The following is a 22187-nucleotide window of genomic DNA, read 5'->3' as shown; positions in this document are numbered from 1 at the left end:
ATCCAAAAAGTGTTACTGGATCTCTTGCTGCTGAGATCAGTATGACTTCTTCTCATTTTCAGAATACAAAAAAAAAGTATGACCCGTAAGCCAACATTCCCTCTGGGATTTGGTTTGCACAGCAATTAACACCGGCTGTGGTTATTACAATCCATTTACACTTAAAATTATGCAGTCCAAGCAGTGCCCACTACTCTCTTCTGGTGCTGCTGGGACTGCAAGAGCTGCCGGCCAATAAGATTGGCCAGCATCTCTTGGGTGGGACTTCCTTCCACAGGGGTTCGGAAGTCCAGCCCTCAGATTGTTAAGACTGCCCGCAGAAGGGTATCGTTGCAGGGTCACCTTTTTTCACACAGTCACAAAATTGTTGCAGCACAGAAGGAGGCCATTTGGCCCATCTTGTCCGCACTGGCTCTCCAAATAAGAAACTCACCTAGTGCCATTCTCCTGCCTTCTCCCCGTAACCCTACACATTCTTTCTTTTCAGATAACAGTCTAGTTCCCTTTTGAATCATTCAGTTGAACCTGCCTCCACCACACTCTCAGGCAGAGCATTCCAGACCCTAACCACTCACTGCGTGAAAAATGTTTCTCCTGATATCACTTTTGCTTTCTTTACCACTAACTTTAAACCTGTGTCCTCTCATTCTCGATCCTTTCATAAGTGGGAAAACTTTTCCCTATCTACTCGGTCCAGACTCCTCACGATTTTGAATACCTCTATCAAATCTCCTCTCAACCTTCTTTTCTATAAGGAAAATAGTCCCAACTTCTCCAATCTTTCTTCATAACTGAAGTTCCTCATCCTCATCCCTGGAGCCATTCTCATGAATCTTTCTGCACCCTCTCTGATGCCTTCACATCCTTCCTAAAGTGGGATGCCCAGAACTGGGCGCAATACTTTAGTTGAGGCTGAACTAGTGACTTACACAAATTCATATAACCTCCTTACTCTTGTACTCTATGCACCTATCAATAAAGTCCAGGATACTTTATGCTTTATTAACCACTTTCTCAACCTATCCTGCCACCTTCAATGATTTATGCATGTATATTCCCAGGTCCCTTTGCTCCTGCACCCCCTTTACAGTTGTACCCTTGATTTTATATTGTCTCTCAAGTTCTTCTTGCCAAAATGAATCACTCCATGTTTCTTTGCATTGAACTTCATCTGCCACCTATCTGCCGATTCCACCAACTTGTCTATGCCCTTTTGAAGTTCTACACCATCTTCCTCACAGTTCACAATGCGTCCAAGTTTTGTATCATCCACTAACTTTGAAATTGTTCCCAGTACAACAAGGGCATCAGTCATTAATATATATCAGGAAAAAATAGGGTCCCAACACTGACCCCTGGGAAACTCCACCATAAACCTTCCTCCTGCCCAAAAAACATCCATTGACCATGACTCTATTTTCTGTCACTCAGGCAATTCTGTATCCATTTGCCGTGGTCCCTTTTATTCCATGAGCTATAATTTGGTTCACAAGTCTGTTGTGTGGCACTGTATCAAATGCCTTTTGGAAGTCTATGTACACCATATTGACAGCATTGTCCACATCAACCCTTGCTGTCATCTCTTAAAAAAACTCCAAGTTGGTTAGACATGATTTTCTCTTAAGAAATTCAATCTGGTTTTCCTTAATTAACCTGCATTTGTCCTTGTGACTATTAATTTTGTCCTGGATTACTGTTTCTAGAAGTTTCCCCACCATTGAAGTTAAATCGACTGGCCTCTAGCTGCTGGGCTTATCCTTACACCCATTTTTGAACAAAGGTGTAAAGTTTGCGATTCTCCAGTCCTCTGGCACCACCCCAAATCTAAGGAAGACTGAAAAATTACAGCCAGTGCCTCTGCAATTTCCACTCTCACTTCTGTAAGCAACATATCTTTTTATTTCTGTTGGACTGTTGTAAAGAACATACCTTTTTATTTTCTGTTGGACTGTGGATTAAAATCACAATGGCTGCAGTTTGAAAGACATGTCCACTGGAACAGGATAAAAAATATATACAATGTTGCAGTCCTGGAACAGAGGGTGCCATAAAAGACAGGATAATGCTAGAAAGGAGTCCTGGACTAAGAGAGCTGCCTGGTAACAAAGTTTTAATTGGCACCAGACCAGGTGAGCAGGATTTGTGTGAGAGCAGTGCAGCAGAATAGCTCCTAACTTGAAAGGAACAAGACCTTTCTACTTGTGCAGAAGATTCCAGTAATTCCACAATAATAGCTAGCTGGCTTTTTCTCCTCATATCTCTATAAATTGCTTTCTCTCTGAAAACCCCTGTCAAGAGGCAAAGGGGAAAATCACTGTTGGAGACATTGAAAGGCAAGTGCTCAACCAGCGAATGAAATACTGAAAGTGCTGGAAGACCACCTCATGTCATCAACAAGAACTGAAAGGAATACAGAGGACATCAATCAAAATCAACCCATTGAATCCTATACTCTGGAATTGGTGCTATTGAACTGTATTATCCCACCCTTAAAACCCATGTTCTTGCGTGTTTTATATGTCTTGTATGTGTGTGCATAGAGATTTAAGAAGGGATAGAGTTTAGGTTATAGAGTTAGAAATTAGCAGGTCACATTTCTTTCTTTTGCCACTGGTTAGCGACAGTTTGTTCAATAAACAGTTATTTACTTATTAAGGTTACAAACCTGGTCCTCGTATTCTGTTAACCTAAATTAAACAATTAGGTGGTGTGATCAAACTTTTCACATTTGTCACAGCTTGGGGAGCAGTGGGGCTTGATATTACAGCGCACTATCCCCAGTGAGTCTTGCCAAAGTTTGGGGGCTCAGGTCCGGGATATTTTGGAACAAAAGACAACAAAGATTTGGGTGTAGATTTAGTAAGTAATAAAAGCTAAAAGGAAACATCAAGTTAGTACTGTCAAAAATAAGATGGCGCTGGAAACTGCTAAAGCTTTCCTGCAAGTGGAAGAGATGTCCCTGACAATTATACAAGGGATCCCAAAAGCAAGGTTAATCAAATTGGCAACTAAATTAAGAGTAGGATTGCCTGCCAAAGCTAGGAAGGCAGAGATAATCGAAGAGATGGCACAGCATTTGAATTTGGAATGAATACCTGAGAGACTGAGTTCTCCAAGGTGTGGTTCATTGGAGTGGGCTCAAATTCAATTGCAAATAAAAGAATTGGAATTAGAGGCAGCAGAAAAAGAAATAGCAGAGGAAGAAAAAGAAAAGGAAAGAAAAGGGGCATTTCAAAGGGAACAGGCAGAAAAGCAAAGAGAAAGGCCATTTCAAAGGGAGTCAGAAATGGCAAAGTTAGAAAAGGAGGAAAGAGAAATAGAGACATAATTCCATCTTAAAATGCTGACAGTTAAAAAAGAGACACTAGTAGGTGAGGCAGGACTTATTTCCAGATCAGAACCCAGTGGAGAGATGTTTGTGCGAGCTCTTCCAAAATTTGAGGAAAGGGATGTTGAAGCATTCTTTATTTAATTTGAGAAGATAGCTAAACAGATGAACTGGCCAAAGGAAAACTGGACATTGCCCATGTAGAACAAATTGACAGGTAGAGCACAGGAAATTTATGCTTCAGTGTCAGAGGAAGTACTCTACAGTAGAAAAAAAAAACTCTAGCATTATTATTGTCTCTTCAACACTTTGAGGTTTATGTCTGACACGATAACAAAGAAACACTAATCTACACTGACCATAATCTACTGGCGTTCATTGAAAAGTTTAAAACTCGAAATGCGAGACTGTTTAGATGGAGTCTATCGTTTCAATCATTCAACGTAAAGATTGTTCACATTTCCAGCAAAGATAATGTGATCACGGATACATTGTCCTGGGTGTAAAATACTAAAATAAGTTAAAGGGGTAAGAACCGATGAAGGTTGTATAAGGGGGAGGAAGGATGAATGTAAGTCTCATGTTTTGTTGTCCATGTGTCACATACCTAGTGATGAAACACATTTTTGAAAAGGCGTTTCATCTCTTTTATTGGTGGAGGCATGTAAGGAACATACCTTTTTATTTCTGTTGGACTACTGTAAAGAACATATCTTTTTATTTTCTGTTGGACTGTGGCTTAAAATTACAAGGGCTGCAGTTTTAAAGACATGTACATTGGAACAGGATGAGACATATTTCCAACGTTGCAGTCCTGGAACAGAGTGTGCCATGAAAAACAGGATAGTGCCGGAAAGGAGTCCTGGACCAAGGGAGCTGCCTGGCAGCAACATTTTAATTGGCTCCTGACTAGGTGGCCAGGGTTTGTATGAGAGCAGTGCAGCAAAATAGCTCCCAGCCTGAAAGGAACAAGACCTAAAACCTCTTTCTCCTTGTGTGGAAGATTCCAGTAATTCCACAATAATAGCCAGCTGACGTTTTCTCCTCATATCCCTATAATCTGCTCCCTCTCTCTCTCTAAAAACCCCTGTCAAGAGGCAAAGGGGAAAATCACAAAGACATTGAAAGACAAGTGCTCAGCCAGTGAGCTAAATACTGAAAGTGCTGGAAGACCACCTCATGTCATCAACAAAGAATTGAAAGGAATTTGGAAGACATCGATCAAAATCAACCCATTGAATCCTGCACTCCGGAATTGGTGCTATTGAACTGTTTTATCCCACCCTTAAGATCCATGTTTTTGTGTGTCTTATGTGTCTTGTATGTGTGTATAGGGATTTAAGAAGGAGTAGAGTTTAGGTTATAGAGTTAGAAATTAGCACTTTCTTTTGTCACTGGTTATGACAGTTTGTTCAATAAACAGTTATTTACTTATTAAGTTTTCAAACCTGGTGCTCGTATTCTGTTAACCTAAATTAAACAGTTAGGTGATTTGATCAAACTTTCCACATCTGTCACGGCTCAGAGAGCAGTGGGACTTGATATTACAGCGCACTATCCCCAGTGAGTCGTGACACTTCTCTCAGTATCCTTGGGTGCATCTCAGCCGGTCCTAGTGCCTTATCAACTTTAAGTACAGATAACCTATCCAATAACATCTCCTTCTAGTGACTAAATTTCCTCCTGTTTCAACATGGCCTGGGTAGCATCTTTTTTCTTGGTGAAGACAGATACAAAGTATAGGTTTAATACCTATACCCCCTGTCATCATGCACAAATCTCCTTTTTGGTCCCTAAGTGGCCCTATTCCTTCTTTTACCATATTTTTACTATTTATGTGCCTATAGAAGATTTTAGCATTCCCTTTCATGTTAGCTGTCAGTCTCTTTTCATGCTCCCTCTTTGCTTCTCTTATTTGCTTCTTCATCTCCCCACTGAACCTTCTATATTCAGCCTGGTTCTCAATTATAGTTTCTACCTGACACCTGTCATAAGCACACGTTTTCTTCTTTATAATAATTTCTATCTCCTTTGTTGTCCAGAAAGCTCTGGATTTATTTGCTCTACCTTTCCCCTTAGAGGCAATATACCTTGACTGCCAGAACCATCTCTTCTTTGAAGGTGGTCCATAGAGCAGCTATTGTTTCTCCTGCTAACCTTTGACTCCAATTTATTTGGCCCCGTCTGTTCTTACCACATTGAAGTTGACTTGCCCGCAGTTAAATTTTCTTACCCTGGACTGTTCTTTGTCCATTTCCATAATCAGCCTAAAACGTATAATACAATGATCACTGTCCCCTAAATGTTCAGCTAATGATACTTGATCCACTTGGCCCACCTCATTCCCAGGAACCAGGTCTAGCAGTACCTCCTTCCTTACTGGACTGAAAACACACTGCCGAAGAAAATTTTCCTGAACGCACTGTAGGAACTCTTGCCCCTCTCTGCCCTTTACACTACTACTAGCCCAGTCTATATTTGGATAACTAAAGTCCCCCATTGTAAGTACTCTATAATTTTTGCAGCTTTCTGTAATTTCTTTGCAAGTTTGCTTTTCTACATCCTTCCCAATAGCTGGCGGTCTATAGACCACACCGAGCAATGTAATTGCACCTTTTTTGTTCCTGAGCTCTAACCAAATAGATTCTGTCCTTCATCCCTCTGGCATATCCTCTTTCTCCAGCACAGCAATGCTCTCCTTAATCAATACTGCCCCCCTCATCCTTTTCTTCCTTTCCTGTCTTTCCTGAACACCCTGTATCCAGAGATATTTAACACCCAGCCCTGCCCTTCTTTGAGCCAGCTCTCTGTTATAGCCACAACATCATATTTCCATATGACAATCTGTGCCTGTAACTCACCACTCTTATTTACCATATTTCGTGCATTCACATAAATGCACAGTAACCTTGATTTAGACTCTATTTGATCAAACCTACTTGGTCTGTGCACAACAAAGTTGTGGCAAGAATGTTGAGTGAGAAGTCATTGGGTGGAATTTCCCCAAATTTGCACTAAGTGCAGGAGTGGGCAGGCAAAACAAAGTTTTACCTGCTGGACATGATGGCTGGTTTTCACACTGTATCGTCCCAAACCCACCTCATTATTTATACAGTCCTGGGAAACATGCCGTTTCCATGGTGGGTGTGCTCTCACTTGCCCACCCGCTATCACCCCACTGCTGCATCATGTCAGGTGCCATCTTCAAAGTCCAGCTACAAGAACAGCGCTCAGTGCTTCCAGCTCACCACCGCTGCCTGGGAGGCATGGCCAGCAAAGGAAAAAGACCGCTACCCCCCGCTTCAACAACGGGTCCCTTGAGCTGGGTGCCGAGGAGGCCCACCGGGATGTCCTGTACCCTCCTCTGGCCGCAAGATGGGCAGCAACATGATGAATCCAGCTTGGGAGGTGGTGGCAGCGGTGGTCAGTGCCAACGCCCTGCAGAAGAGGACAGCCACCCAGTGCTGCAAGAGGATGAATGATCTCCTCCGTTCCGCCAGGGTAAGTCACTCTTCTCATCACTCTCAACTCACACAGTCACAAACCCATCACACACCCACAGGGCCCTCACTCACTGTCAGTGTGAGGGACATCACCATTCACTCTCTCACACTCACCGTCATTGTCCTCATCCTGTGCCAGGCATACTTATCATCTGGCTTGGCAGGCATGTTGCTTACTCTTTCTCCATCCCTATCCATGCAGGACAAGCTGGCTCACAACAAGAGAGAGGTCACAGACCGGTGGTGAAATGCTCAAAATCAAGGTCCTCACGGACTTTGAAAACAGAGCCATCCAGCTGGCCGGTGATGACCGGGACTGGTCCTGTACTGACGGTGAGATCGGCGCTGCTCTACCAAGTGAGGATCCAGCAGTGCAACATCCATCAGATAACCATGCTGTGAGTGATGTGTCCTGTTTCACAGGCCACTGTCATGCACTGATTATCTCTCCTTGTGTCACAGGCACATCTGGGAAACAGCCGACAGAGTCCATGACCCAGGGCCTCCAATCAAGTGCTGAAGAAACCTCTAAAGAGGAATCTGAAGGCACCTTCATTGAAGACTCATCCCAGCGCTCACCCACACCCTCCACCAGCGCAGAGACACACACCTCGGTAGGAACCAGCTTTAGAGTAGTAGAGTGGGATCACAATCTGGTGAGCACATCGCACTGTCTGATCCACAGCAGGTGGAGGCAGGGAGTCCAGGTCCCCAGCACTCGGAGGAGCTGCTGGAGGCCAGAACGTTGCTGAGTCTGAGTCAGATGATGAGCCTCTGGACTCGGTCATGTCTCAGTTGCTGGAGCTGCAAAGACAAGCTCGGGAACATCAGGAAGGAATGTCTGCTGCACTCCTCAGATTGCAAGGCACGATAGAGGAGTCTGTCCGCCTTCAGGCTGAGGTGATAGCGCCGACATTGCAACGCACTGAGGTCAACACTGGTAGGATGGCGGCCACCATGGAGACCTTGGTCCAGGACGTTGCTCCTGCACTGCTGCGTGGGCTTAACTCCATCACTGATGCCATAGTTGGCCTCCAACAGTGTGTAGGCGAGAGGGGTGTGGGGCAGCTCGATCTCACTCCAGCTTCCCCTTCTCCTCAAGGAGTCAGCCAGGAGCCCTCGGGCACCCATAGGGAGGAGGATCAGCAGGTGCACACCCCGGGGCCATCCACCCAGGTGACTCCGGGAGTGTCCGGCCCATCCGAATCCCCTCTTCCTGTGACCTCAGCAGCTCCAGCTCCACAGGCCGAGGAGGGAGCCACTGCCACACAGCAGGATCCTGAAAGCAGGCCGGGGACCTCCAGGTCTCAGCCCTCCAGAGAACACCCACCAAGGTCATCACAGACAGGGGGTCCCAGTCAGCAGGCTGCCCCCACCTCCACTGTGGATGTCTGGGGAGCACCAAGACATAGTGGCATCGTTAGGAAAGTTAAGAAGATGTAGTTACACAGTCTGGCCACGGGTGTTAATCACCTTTACATAATGTTCACTATTGTCAATAAACTCCCAGGAATGTCTCCCTGCCTGTGGCTCCTTGTTCTGATGAACACTGTTCCTGTCACTCAGATGTGAAACCATTCTGTACAAGATAAAGGCAGGTGTCTCAGTCCAGGGCCTATTCCCTGTGTCTGTGCAGCCTTCAGACCACAGTGATGGTCCAGCCTCACACTCACTGGACACATTACTGATGCCTGCACCTCGATGGTGCTGGTCATTGCTGCCAGAATGTAGTGGGCAGGTGTCACAGAGTTCCCTCATTCTCTCTGTGTGCTCTCAGCACCTTTAAGGTGGGGCTGGCCCCCATCTCTTCAGCATCTGTGACCAGTGACGCTTCAGGGGACAAGTGCTGAAGGTGGAAACAGCATCAGAACTTCTAAAGTTTCATGGCTGCGTCTCCATGATAGGAGTATTATCACAGAGGGTATTTATGCTGTCATAAGCCAGACTGGAGTCAAAATTCACAGACGCAATGTAAGGATCTATGGGGACACCTCACTGCATGTCGTCATCGTCCTCCACAAATCTAGCAGCTATGAGGGCCTGCCGAGTGTGCCTGCCTCATTTGGCCAGTGTGTGAGACTCATCCCCATCATCGTCGCCTCCGAGGACCTCCTCACCCTCATCCCTGTCGGTGTCCTCCTATTCGGAGGAGACAAGCAGCTCCTCCATCTCCCCCTCAGCCAGCTCCTCACCCCATTGCAGCACCAGGTTGTAGAGGGTACAGCAGACGATGATGATGTGTGACACCCTCTGTGGACTGTATTGCAGGGCTCCACCAGACAGGTCCAGGCACTGGAACCAGATCTTCAGCATCCTGATGGTCTGCTCCACCAAGTTGCGAGTTGCAGATTGAGCCTCATTATACCTTCGCTCTGCTGCAGTCTGAGGCTACCGCACGGGTGTCATCAGTCACGGCCTCTGTGGGTAGCCCTTGTCCCCCAGGAGCCAACCCTGCAGACTCTGTGGACCCTGGAAGATGTCAGGGATCTGTGACTGACTGAGAACGTAGGAGTCGTGCACACTCCCTGGGAACCGTGCACAGACCCTGCAGGATGTGTTTCTGGTGGTCACACACCAGCTGCACACCAGCGAATGGAAGCCCTTGTGGTTTATGAAGTTCACCATGTGTAGCGATGGAGACCTGAACACCACATGGGTGCAGCCAGTCACACCATGCCCCTTCTTCATGAGGTTGCTGCTCCTCCCTTTGTGCAGCCAGGATCCTCAGTCACTCTCTCCTCCGTCTTCTCTGCTGTCTGTAGGCCATCAGGCATACAGCTAGGTCACCAGGATCCATGATCCTGACCTGGTCCTCCTGCAGCATGAGAGAGAGAGAGAGGTGGTTACCATGGCTGTACTCAGCACCTTTCCTGGCCCTGTGTGACTGCCCCTTAATGCTTCCTGGAGAAAGCTGATCACCCCTCGGATGGCCAGAGATGAGTGCGCTGCATGGTGCCATGTCAGTCTGCGACATGAGGGAGACAGATCCTAACCGGGATGCTGAGATTACAAGGGGCTGTGAGCACCTCCAGCAGTGACTGCTACATGGCCAGTGTTGGTGAGGAGATTGTACAACGTGTGCAGTCCAATTGCTCTACAGTCCAGTGAAGTGGTGGCGGACTCGCAGTCTGTGCCGGGGGTGGGTGGGTGGTGTAGGTAAGGCCTGGATCGTTTGGTGGCCCTTTGGTGCCTCCACATTGCTTGCGTGAGTGGGCAGGCTAGGAGCCCAACCCCAATCATATCACTGAACTGTCTCAGTTGCAGAGGAATGGTCAGTTTATACAGGTGTCCCTGCTGCATGGGCACTTCCCTCACTTACCCTGACCCCCCACCTCGATTGCCTGTGCGCGGGATCCAACACCAAGGTATCAGTTGCCCCTGGACACCCCACCCCGACAACAGTCCCCTCCGAGTCTGGACAGCAGTTACCCCTGGACACCCCTGCCCCCCCTGACAACAGTCCCCTCCGAGTCTGGACAGCAGTTACCCCCGGACAGCTCCGCCCCCCGACAACAGTCCCCTCTGAGTCTGGACAGCAGTTACCCCCGGACACTCCCCCTGACAACAGTCCCCTCCGAGTCTGGACAGCAGTTACCCCCGGACACCCCCCGGACAACAGTCCCCTCCGAGTCTGGACAGCAGTTACCCCCAGACACTCCCCCTGACTGCTGTAGCCATAGAATGAACTCCAAGCAATGAAAAGGGTCAGGGCTGGAGCAGATATGGAAGGGCAGTTGGTGGCCCACCTTGCTGGATCTGCATCCCAGAGAAAAACATTTGTCTTTCTCAACCTGTCCCCTCGGTCTATACCATATTTTACCATGTACTCATATTTTACTACATTTGTGTAGTAGGTTGTTTTTGTAGTCACATTCAAGTAAGTGCCACTCATCACTTCATGTGCCATAAAATACATTAAGATAAAAATAGTCACTGAATAAAGGTCCTCTGTGAATTGAGTGCTGGAATAAAAGCCATAGACTTCGACTGAGTCTATATTTTTAATGAATGAACTGTTTCTGTTAGTCAATTTCCATTTAAGAAAATTGTAAAATCATACAAAGCTTATATTTGTATCTGAATTTGTTTGCTCATGTGTGTATTCAGTTGACCAGTCATCATATTTAGAGCTCACCGCAGAAGCAAATGGACATATTTAAATTACACAGCTCTTTATCGCTACAAGCTTACTCTCAAGCTCCTTCAGGTAAGTGTATTCAAGGTTGAGATAGACAGATTTTTAATCAGTAAGGGAATCAAGGGTTATGGGAAAAGGTAGGAAAGTGGTCTTGAGGATTATCAGATCAGCCATGATCACATTGAATGGCTGAGCAGACTCGATGGGCCGAATGGCCCACTTCTGCTCCTACATCTTATGGTCTTATGGCCATTAAGTCACTTATGCTTTCCTTTTGATCCTGGGGGAAGAGAGGATGGACGCTGAGTTCATCCTCTGTTGTAATTGTGACCCTTGCTGAGTCTTTAATTTAAATGGGAGTAAAATCGGGTGGGTTAATGTACAGGTGTGTGCTTCGATTTGCCCAATTCTCCAATATTTGTTGCTCCCTGGGTGCTGACTAAGGGAAATTGCCCCTTCTAAATGCCTCTGCTCCCACAGTGTACAGCTATATATTCCATGAAGATTCGAGGACTTGACTCTCCTGACTGACATTGCAAAATTGCATGCTGCAAAGTTGCAAAACAACCTGACTCCTGACTGACCAAATTTCCAGAGCATGCAATAAGTCCAGTTTCAGCATTTGTTGTGAATTCGGACTTCGACGATCATGCAAGATGGATAATAGCGAGTCAGTTTATAATCCACCCATTTTTCAATGGAGAAAAAAAACGTCAGGCAGTGTGTATCACAGACCTGGTGATTTGCTGTTGCTCATTGCGCACTATTGTCGAGGACCAATTTTAACTCCATTGTAGTTTAGCCCCAATTATTATTCACATTCTACTTCTTGGGTTCTTTGTCTGAAAGCAGGTCTGACCCACAGCTCCCGAATGCAGCCCTGCTGAAACAGGGATTGAACCCTGTGCTGTTGGCACCGATCTGATCCACACCAGCCATCCAGCCGACTGAGCCAACTGCCATCCCCTCACCAGGATGTCTGAGTTGCTGTGGCAACAGACACTTTTACATGCATGCAGCAATCTAGAGCTATGGATAGTGATGGTAATTTCTTTCCATCACATGGCTGACCAGGAATCTCTCCCACTCTTACTGCCTGCCATTGGTGTGTGTTGGAAGGATTTACAACCTGATACTCAACCTGTTTGGCCACGTTATAAACTCATCTTCCTTGGCCATAAAATCTTGGAGTGGGACTTGAACCTGGAACTTTTGGCTCAGAGGCAGGGAAAGCTACCCACTGTGCAAAAGACCTCATCATTCACATTAAGTACTTCAAAAATAGGAGCATTTTTATTCAGCAAGACTAGAAAATGTGCTTGATGCTGTGAATGTGGGTGGCTTTGTGGAATTGATCAAGAATGAACTGTTTAATAGAAAGTTGCTGACCCCTAAGAATTGTATCCATGCATGGGTCAAGGGAGCAGGGAGGAAAACTAATGGAGGGGGTGAAAATGCCAGTGGAGTTGGGAGTGGGGGAGAGGGGAAAAGGTTAACATTTTACTGCTGAAGCCTTGCTGATAGATCCATATAAATCTACAGGACAGAAAAGTCCCATCATGTTTCTGCTGGTTTTTTGCTGGAGCAATCCAAAATTAATTCCACTACCATGCTCTCCCCGTAGCCATGTATTGCCGTCTGCTTCGTGAAGGCATTGATCTTTCTACTTTCTACTTCTCAGTAAATACCCATCAAATGCAACTCAAAGAACATTCTCGAGCTTTCCCACCCCATCACTAAGAGCAAGAATGTGTCTAGTATATATTAAAATTCAGCTTCAGTGTGTTCCTATAATGTGAGAGGGTAAACAGATCTTGCCATCTGACCAGCAATTAGAGAAGCTGTTTCTTATTCTGACCTGGCTTGTCACCTGAACTCTGAATGTCTTCCCACAACATCTGAGCCCAGTTTGGGGTCTGGAGACTCCAGAGGTAATAAGATGAGGGATTTTGAGAGTAAACTGTGAACAAAATTGCATTTACACTGTCCTCTCACTGTCTGCTGTCATGAGCTGTATATTTTAGTTAAATTATATAAGAGTGTTTGAACAGGCCTCATGTAGAGGTCTGGTGACTCCTGAATCTTTAACTGACTGAGTCTGACCCAAAGGTACTGTACAGCTTTGTTTTTTAATTTGTGCACTGCAGATAGTGCTAACACTTGTACTTGGGAGACCAAACGCAGATTAGGTGACTGCTTTGCGGAACACCTCTGTTCAGTCCGTAAGCATGACCCTGAGCATCCTGTTGCTTGTAATTTTAATTCTCCACCTTGCTCCCACTCTGACCTTTCTGTCCTTGGCCTGCTACAATGTTCCAGTGAAGCTCAATACAAGCTTAAGGAACAGCACCTCGTCTTTCAACAGGGAACTTTACAGCCTTCTGGACTCAACATTGAGTTCTACAATTTTAGATCATAATCTCTGCCTCCGTTTTGTTTTATTTTTCTTTGCTGGTTTGTTTTTTGCATTTCTCTCTTATCTCCTTTACTTTGTGTTTGGATGGCATCTATTCAGGATCCTGCCATTCACACCTGCTCTAGACATATTTTTTGTTTCTTTACTTATCCAATTACTAGTCCCTTTGGGCTTGTACCAGGAAAACTTTTGTAATTTAATCTCTCCTGCCCTTCATGCTTTCACTCACTCAAAACCTATTACATTTCTAACTTTTCCCAGTCCTGATGAAAAGTCACAGACCTGTTTCTCTCTCCACAAAAATAGTTATCAATAAATCCAGTAGAAATTTCTTCACCCAGAGAACGTTTAGAACATGGAACTCGATACCACATAAAGTGGTTAAGGCAAAAAGTAGCTTAGATCCTTTCAAAAGAAAACTAGACCAATACATGAGAATGAAAGGAATAGAAAGATCTGCTGAAAGACTAAGATGAGGCAGATGGAATGGGAGGAGGTTGGTATGGAACGTTAGCACCATTAGTTGGACCAAGTAGCTTGTTTCTGTGCTGTAATTCTACTGCTGCCCCTGCCATCAAAGGGTAAAAGTGACATATCCATTCCTACAAAAGCAAAGCACCTTACTTTCACTTGTGTCTTAGTGTAGATGGAACTCCCCATTTCAACCCTAGCTACATTAAAAAAAAGTTTCTTAATGAGTCATAACCCTGAGTAATGAGACATTTGATATCAACAGCAGAGGTTGGCAAAAAGGAGAGTGGAGGTCTGTGGTGCCTATGCACTTTGTGCCTTTTTATTATGACCGATTAATGCGCTTGGAAGTTATTAGTGCAGAACATGTGCCGGGAATATTAGTTGCAAAGTTATTGTGGTGTAGTGCAGTGAAGAGACGTTAGGTTAGCTAGGAGTTCATCGATATGAGGCGTAACTCATGGAGGGGCTACCAGAGCAGAGAGAGTGAGGATTGATAAGGCAGCTTTGCAGTCTATAAGAGATGCAGGATAATGACAGGATTATCCAAGTTCAGTGAGTATGAAAAGTGTTTAATGGATATTCTATTATCTGTGTTATCAAGATAGAATCTCAATGGAGGAGCTGCTTAGCTATTTGGAATGGACCCAAAGAAAAGGGCTTTCCCAGTCAGCACAACCAAGCAAATCCTTGAAAAAGAAGGATTGCACTCCTCCAAATGGTGCTTAGGGGCTAAACTGGGGCCTGGCTCATATCCAACATAACATGAGAACCAAGGAACATTTTATTTTATTTATCTGGCATTTCTGGTAGTGAGTTGATGTCAGATGCTCAAAGCGCAGTACTGCACAATAAACCTGTCTGTCAGACAGACAAGGAGCAGGCCCTGTTCCATCTTTTTTAAATTTAATTTACGGGATGTGGGATTTGCTGTCTTCTTGAGCCGCTGCAGTCCATGGGGTGTAGGTACACCCACAGTGCTGTTAGGAAGGGAGTTCTAGGATTTTGACCCGGTGACAGCGAAGGAATGTTGATATATGTCCAAATCAGTAGGGTATGACTTGGAGGGGAACTTCCAGGTGGTGGTGTTCCCATGTGCCTGCTATCCTTGTCCTTCTAGATGGTAAAGGCCTTGGGTTTGGAAGGTGCTGTCGAAAGAGCCTTGGTGAGTTCCTGCAGTGCATCTTGTAGATGGTACACACTGCTGCTACTGTGCGTCAGTGGTGGAGGGAGTGAATGTTGAAGGTGGTGGATGGGGTGCCAATCAAGCAGACTACTTTGTCCTGGATGGTGCCGATCTGTGTGGCCTTTCAGCTGCATACTAGATTCCTCTGCTTCTAACACTCTTGCATACACTGTAGCAATGAACATTCATCATACGAGACTCTTTTTTTAAAATGTAAGAAAGCAGGAACATATAGGCCTAGAAAGTTCCTGGGGGCACGATCCCAGTTACATTGAGGTCCTGCCTGCTGTGGAACCCCATGGGATCAGGGATCAGGGCCTTTAGATGCAAGTCTCCAGCAGTTAGGAGGCCGCTTCTCGTCCCCATCCCCCACTGTAAATTCTGCCAAAATTGGCTGTGGGGACCCCAACTATCCCTGTTCCCTTCCACCCCACCCCCCAACTGAGTGTGAACCAAGTGGCTGTTTTCAAAACTATACACAAATTATTCTTCTTCCTCCCCTACCCTGATCTTCAAGTGTCCGGGCCTGAAACCTCAGGTAGGCTCCACTTCCACTGGTTCTGAGCAGGTAACTTGGTGGGACAGTTGTAGTTGTGTTGATGCTATGGCAGATTCAAACTGAGAGCCTAGAAGTGCCAACTTTCAATTTCGGGAGGATCTGTCACAGGTCCCAAGCCTTTATTATCAAAGGGTGAGAAGCGGCTTTCTTCCCACAAGGTGATCTGGAAACTGGCTGAAGGCTGGTAGCTGGACATAGTCAGCTTCTGGCCTGGTTTGTGATTGTTCTGGTGGTCACTGCCAAAATTATTAGCCACCGAACAGCCACAGATTTTCGGAATATTTTTGTTTAGGTGATCTGGCTTGCCTTGTTATGTGTTGGTAATTTTCTTTCCTATTTCCTCCTCTTCCCCTGAAGGTAGTGAGGCTTTTGGAGTATATTTCCATTGTTCCATTTGTTACCTTTCAAAAGTGATCATACTTCTGAATGTAGCTTCACACGTCCATAATGGCTAGAAATCATAGGGACACACGATTTCATAATATACGCTTTTGGAGGGCAATCTCCCCATCATTTGGCTCACATGTATGAGCATGATTTTAACCTTACCCAGCAGAAACCACGCAGGTAGGCGGTTAAAATGGCCCAGGTCAATTAGTTGTCTGGAGTTGGCTGGTTGAGTTTTAACCTTTTCACTGAGTAGACGGCAAGGAAACCTGCGCAGAGCTGATTGGGTCCCTTTAACAGATGTATGTTGGGCCTTAATGATGCCATTGGGTCCCAACTGCAATTTTTACAAGTTTGCCTGACTGAAACCACAATGAGTTTGCCACAAGGTCAGTCCAGCAGCAGAAGGTACATTTGAAAAATAATTATTATCACCCTTGTGAAGCCAGGAGGAGCAGGGTTATACGTATTTCCATCAACACAGGTGGGAAGTTGGCCAGCAGAAATGAATATGGGACAAGCCTTTCCCCATCCCCCTCGCCACCCTCCCTCCCAGTGTCAAATTCAAATCCTGTTGTTGCTGCTGCTCTAAGACAGAGAAATTGTTGTCCACTGTGCATTACCGCCCGATCACTTCAGTTTGCAGAAACAGCATCAGTTGGCTTAGGTAAGGGGCCCCAGAGTGCTCTAGGTTGGAAGGGGGCAGGTGGGCACAGGGTTTAGTAATGCTATACACATGGCACTATGGGCCAGTATCTTCAATTCAGTAAAATACCAGGGTTCTATTCCATAACTGAAGCTTATGCATTTGAAGGCGTAGCTGCCTATGGTGGTGCAATAGAGCTCAGGATGCAACAGATGATGAAGCCAGGGGAACAGAGTTTGGGGCGGGGGTGGGATTACAGTAGTAACAAGAGGTGAGGTCATGAAGGGGTTTAGACACAAGGTTGAGAATTTTAAATGTAAAGCATTGGGGAACCAGAACCAATGTACATTGACAAGGACAGCTTTGATGGATGAGTTGGTGCAGGAGAAGAAGGACCAGTGATTGCATTTTATTTAGAGGTAGTTGTGTTAAGTACAGTGTGCTGCTCTTAGTTAAAAATTGCTGAATTCAAATTTGTGGAAACCATTTTTTCATATTGCAAAATTATTTTGATCAGGAATAGATGGTTTCTAAATGAGCTAGCCTATAGGCTCTGGCTATCTGTTGATTGATTATATATCATTTTGTCACTGGCTGGTTTGTGACAGGGGTGATGTCAAGTTGCCAAAAAAAGTTGTTGAATGGGATTTTTACTTTGCAATTCTGGTAGCTATAAGGCCTGAAATTTAATTCCAAATCCCTGGGCCTTTCTCACTGCAGCAACACTGCTATGGAAATCAATGGTTTATTCTCAAACATGTCTCTGCTTTTATTGGGCTTGGCACTTACACATTGGTTGAGGTTGCCATTTGGTTTGAAAGAACAAGAATTATTTATTTTCTTCCCCCCGCTTTGTGGTTTCCATGACTCATCAAGGTTCAGTCTCCAAAGAACCAAGAGCAAACAGGTGGATCCACAGCTTCCCCTCCCCCTTTCCACAGTCATACATTCCATGCATTGAGAAAACTCACTGCTCTGCAAATCCCCCTCCCCATTCCACACATAGTAAAAAGAAATTCTCTTTACTTATGAAGACAAGCAAACACTCTGATTGATAGGCCTGAACTTACAATAATTTTTCAAAGCTGCTGTGTCCTCATCTGACAGATCACACTGAACTGCCAAAAGCAGCTTAGGAACATAGGAAAATTAGATCCAGTTCTTCACAAAGTGATCAGGCAGCATTCACACACTGCTGGAGAGAGGTTGGGAGGCAATAAACTTGGAATCATTTAAAAAATAATTGGCTGCTAGAATGGGGGTGACGTTACTCTCTCTCTGATTCGATGAATTAAAATAGGTCAAATGGCCTTTCTCATCTGTAACTATATTGTGATCCTGTGCAAGTTCCCATTCTTTATGTATAAGCCTAAATAGTGAGTATTGGTAATTATTTATTCAAGGGGAGCCCGACCTTGTCCCTATCGCGAGCACACATACATATTCAGTGCTTAATGGTTAGTGATCAAAAAGCAGAACACCTGGCTATTTTGGTTCTGAGGCCAACTGTAGCACACTAACTGCATCGTCAGCTGAGATCACCAAACGTTTAGGTAATGGAAAGAGGAGCTTTGCGGCTCAGGTGCATGCAAGAAAGTAAATGTATCTACTAAGCCAACAGGACAGAGAGAAGTAACCATATTGTACCTGCAAACAATTGTACATATAGAAACATAGAAAATAGGAGCAGAAGTAGGCCATTCAGCCTATCGAGCCTGCTCCGCCATTCAATATGGTCTATCTGAACGCCATACTCCCACTCTGTCCCTATACCCCTTGACATCTTTAGAGTCCAGAAATCTATCCATTTCCTTCTTAAATATATTCAGTGACTTGGCCTCCACAGCTTCTGTGGTAGAGAATTCCACAGGTTCACCTCTGAGTGAAGAGGTTTCTCCTCATCTCAGTCCTAAATGGCCTACTCTGTATCCTGAGACTGTGACCCCTTGTTCTAGATGCCCCAGCCAGAGGAAACATCATCCCTGCATCCAGTCTGTCCAGCCCTGTCAGAATTTTATGTTTCAATGTGATCCCCTCTCATTCTTCTAAACTCCAGTGAATACAAACCCAGTCGAATCAATCTCTCCTCATACAGTAATCCTGCCATCCCAGAAATCAGTCTGGTGAACCTTCACTGCACTCCCCCTATGGCAAGTATATCCTTTCTTAGGTAAGGAGACCAAAACTGCACACAGTACTCCAGATGTGGTCTCACCAAGGCCCTGTACGGCTGCAGTAAGACATCCTTGCTCCTGTACTCAAATCCTCTCGCAATGAAGGCCAACATACCATTTACCTTATTAACTGCTTGCTGCACCTGCATGCTTGCTTACAGTGATTGGTGTACAAGGACACCCAGGTCCCTTTGTACATCAACATTTCCCAATCTATCATCATTTAAATAATACTCTGCCATTCTGTTTTTCCTACCAAAGTGCATAACTTCACACTTATCCACACCATACTGCATCTGCCATGTATTTGCCTATTCACTCAACTTGTCTAAATCACCTTGAAACCTCTTAACACACTCCTCACCATTCACATTCCCACCTAGTTTCATGTCGCCAGCCTGCCACTCCGAAAAAGACCCATTTATTCCTACTCTCTGTTTCCTGTCTGCTAACCGATTGTCAATCCATGCCAATATATTACCCCCAATCCCATGTGTTTTAATTTTATACACTAACCTCTTATGGTGGGACTTTATCAAAAGCTTTCTGAAAATCCAATTACACCACATCCACTGGTTCTCCCTTATCTATTCTGCTAGTTATGTCCTCTAAATATTCCAGTAGATGTGTCAAACATGATTTCCCTTTCATAAATCCATTTTGACTTTGTCTAATCCCGTTGATATTTTCTAACTGTCCTGTTATCACATCCTTTATAATAGACTCTAGCATTTTCCCTAATACTGATGTTAGGCTAACTGGTCTGTAATTCCCTGTTTTCTCCCTCCCTCCTTTTTTAAATAGGGGGTTTACATTTGCCACCCTCTAATCTGCTGGGACTGTATCAATGGAGGTTCAATATACAGTATAACTTTTACCTTGCTTACAGAACACAATAGTTACAGTGGATATAGTAAATAAACTCCACAGTAATGTATGTACAAGAAATTGTACATGCTGAGAACTGAAACAGTGGGCAGTCTTTTTAGTTCAGTGTGCGGGAGCATGTCCGACCTGATTGGACATGAGATCATGCGAGATGACGTCGGGCAAGCATCCCAACATCATCCCGCGCTCGAGCGATACTACAGTTGGCGGGTGCGCGCAAAAGTCGGAAGTGTGCCTGCCGACAATTAAGAGGCCAATTAGTGCAATTAAAGTTGTAATTGTCTCCAATTTTTTGTGGTCCATCTAACCTTCTGCTGTGAATGGCACATGGATGAGGCGCTTGCGCTTTATCCATGCGGAATCGATATCAAGAGATTTCGGAACCTTACAGTTGGCAGACAGGTGAATCTGCCAGGCAGACTTTACATTTTCCATGAAACCTCATCCTAGGGTGGGATGAGGTTTCTGTTATTAAATTAATTTTTATTATTTATATGTTCAGGTGACTGATTCTGATGCGTGGACATTTTTTTCTGGATTTTAAAAACTTTATTAGTTTTAAATTCTTCAGCTCCCTGAGACAGCTGTCTGTCTTCAGGGAGCTTTCATTCCACCCGCCCTCCTCCCTCCCTCCTGCCTCCCTCCTCCCACCCTTTCTGCCTTCAGGGAGCTTTCATTCCTCGCACGCCCGTGCCCACGTTTATATCAGTGCCCACCCTCCTCCCGACCCCATGCCGGCAGCGCTGAGCATTTCAGCTCACGTTTCACACTGGCTGGCTGTTAATTGGCCAGCCAGCGTGAAATCGCGGCCAGGGGCTGATGGCGGTCAGCAGTCCAGTCCCCGGCTGCTCCTGGGCCCGCCAATTGCTCCCACACGCCGACCTAAAAATCCTGCCCAGTGTGTGTAAAAACAGGTATCCTGCCCATTCTGATTAATAACTTTGCTGGGATAAGATGCTGTGCTGGGCTGGATGCTAAACAGACTTATTTCTATACAGGCTTGTATCCTTCTCTTATGATTACCCCTGGAGTTTGAGGACAAGGTCATGTTCGTTCTGGGTCACAAATGCTTCCCCAGGTGCAGGCAAAAACCACAGGCTTGGTTTAGTGGCCAGAATCATCTGTTCTGGAGTCTAAATTTTGTGGTAGGCATAGAAGTGGGAGTGATTCCTGCTATGGGATTGGAGGGCTGACCGTGTGCGTTCTTGCGCTGTTCAGCTCATTACTATGCATTCGTGAGGAGCCCGCTGAATCTCGTGGTGGGGGAGAGCAGGAAGTCGCTGTCCCCACCGTTACCTCATAGGGTTGAAGGTCCAGGCACCATATTTAAAGGGCACCCGGACAGCCATTCACATGAGCTGGCCATGAGCTCTGGATTCTGCTGAGACCAGGAATTCGCAGACCAGACAACGTGCGGCCCCACATTTCAGTGAAGCCTCCCTGGAGATTCTCCTCCAGAGCATTCAGGAAAGGCAGGAGGTGCTGTTTCCCAGGGATGGCAGCAGGAGGCCCTCCCATCTGACTGCGGTGGCCTGGGAGGAGGTCACAGCAGAGATTATTGCCCGTGGGGCCTACCAAAAGGACCAGTCAGCAGTGCAGGAAGAGGATGAATGATGTGAGGCACTTCGCCAGAATAAGTGGCACCGTCTACTCACCTCAAACTGATACTCTCATAAGGGCATCAGGCAGTGTAGGTGCGCGAGTCCACAGGGATGTCAGACAGGAGTATGGGATGCAGGAGTCAGCAGCCAATGTGACAAGCGCACTGACTCTGTGCCAGCCACATCATGATCTCAATCTTCCTGCTCTCAATCATCTATCAGTTGCAGGGCATCCTGCTTGTTAATCGCTTACTGGGGAGGGCTCAGGAGCTGCCATAGGCATGCATGCTCCTAAACTGTTCATGCACTCATTGGGATGACACTCAATCCTTCTATCTGTAGGACAAGAACTTCCACAAGAAGGAGTGGGCCAAGACTGTAGATGGCATTACACTGCTCACCCCTTTCAAGGAGGGGGCCGCTGAGTTAGCCAGGGTGGAGCAGGACCCTGCCTGTTCTGAAGGTGAGATAGGACCCCCACCTCCAGGAAGCCAATGAGGATGACTCCAGTCTGCAGTTGGCAGATGCACCTACAGAGTAACACACTGTCTGGACTGGAGTGTTTCATCAATGAAGAGAGATTAGATAGGCTGGGGTCGTTTTCCTTAGAACAGAGAAGGCTGAGGGGGAGCCTGATTGAGGTATACAAAATTATGAGGGGCATAGATAGGGGAGATAGGAAGAAGCTTTTCCCCTTAGTGGAGGGATCAATAGCCAGGGGGCAGAGATTTAAGGTAAGTGGCAGGTAGTTTAGAGGTGATTTGAGGAAAACTTTATTCAGCCAGAGGGGGGTTACCTGGAACTCACTGCCTGAAAGTGTGGTAGAGGCAGGAACCCTCACAACATTTAAGCAGTATTTGGATAAACACTTGAAATACCATAACATACAA

The 22187-nt window shown here is 45.6% G+C and overlaps 1 pseudogene; it reads left to right on the top strand.

The window, feature by feature from the left end:
* The first annotated feature begins 20005 nt into the window (after window positions 1-20005).
* On the top strand, window positions 20006-20079 carry LOC121273379 (annotated as a pseudogene).
* The last annotated feature ends 2108 nt before the right edge of the window (window positions 20080-22187 follow it).

The sequence above is a fragment of the Carcharodon carcharias genome, chromosome X, assembly GCF_017639515.1.
Source record: "Carcharodon carcharias isolate sCarCar2 chromosome X, sCarCar2.pri, whole genome shotgun sequence".
Classification (NCBI taxonomy): domain Eukaryota; kingdom Metazoa; phylum Chordata; class Chondrichthyes; order Lamniformes; family Lamnidae; genus Carcharodon; species Carcharodon carcharias.
This window is presented reverse-complemented; position numbering and strand designations above follow the sequence as displayed.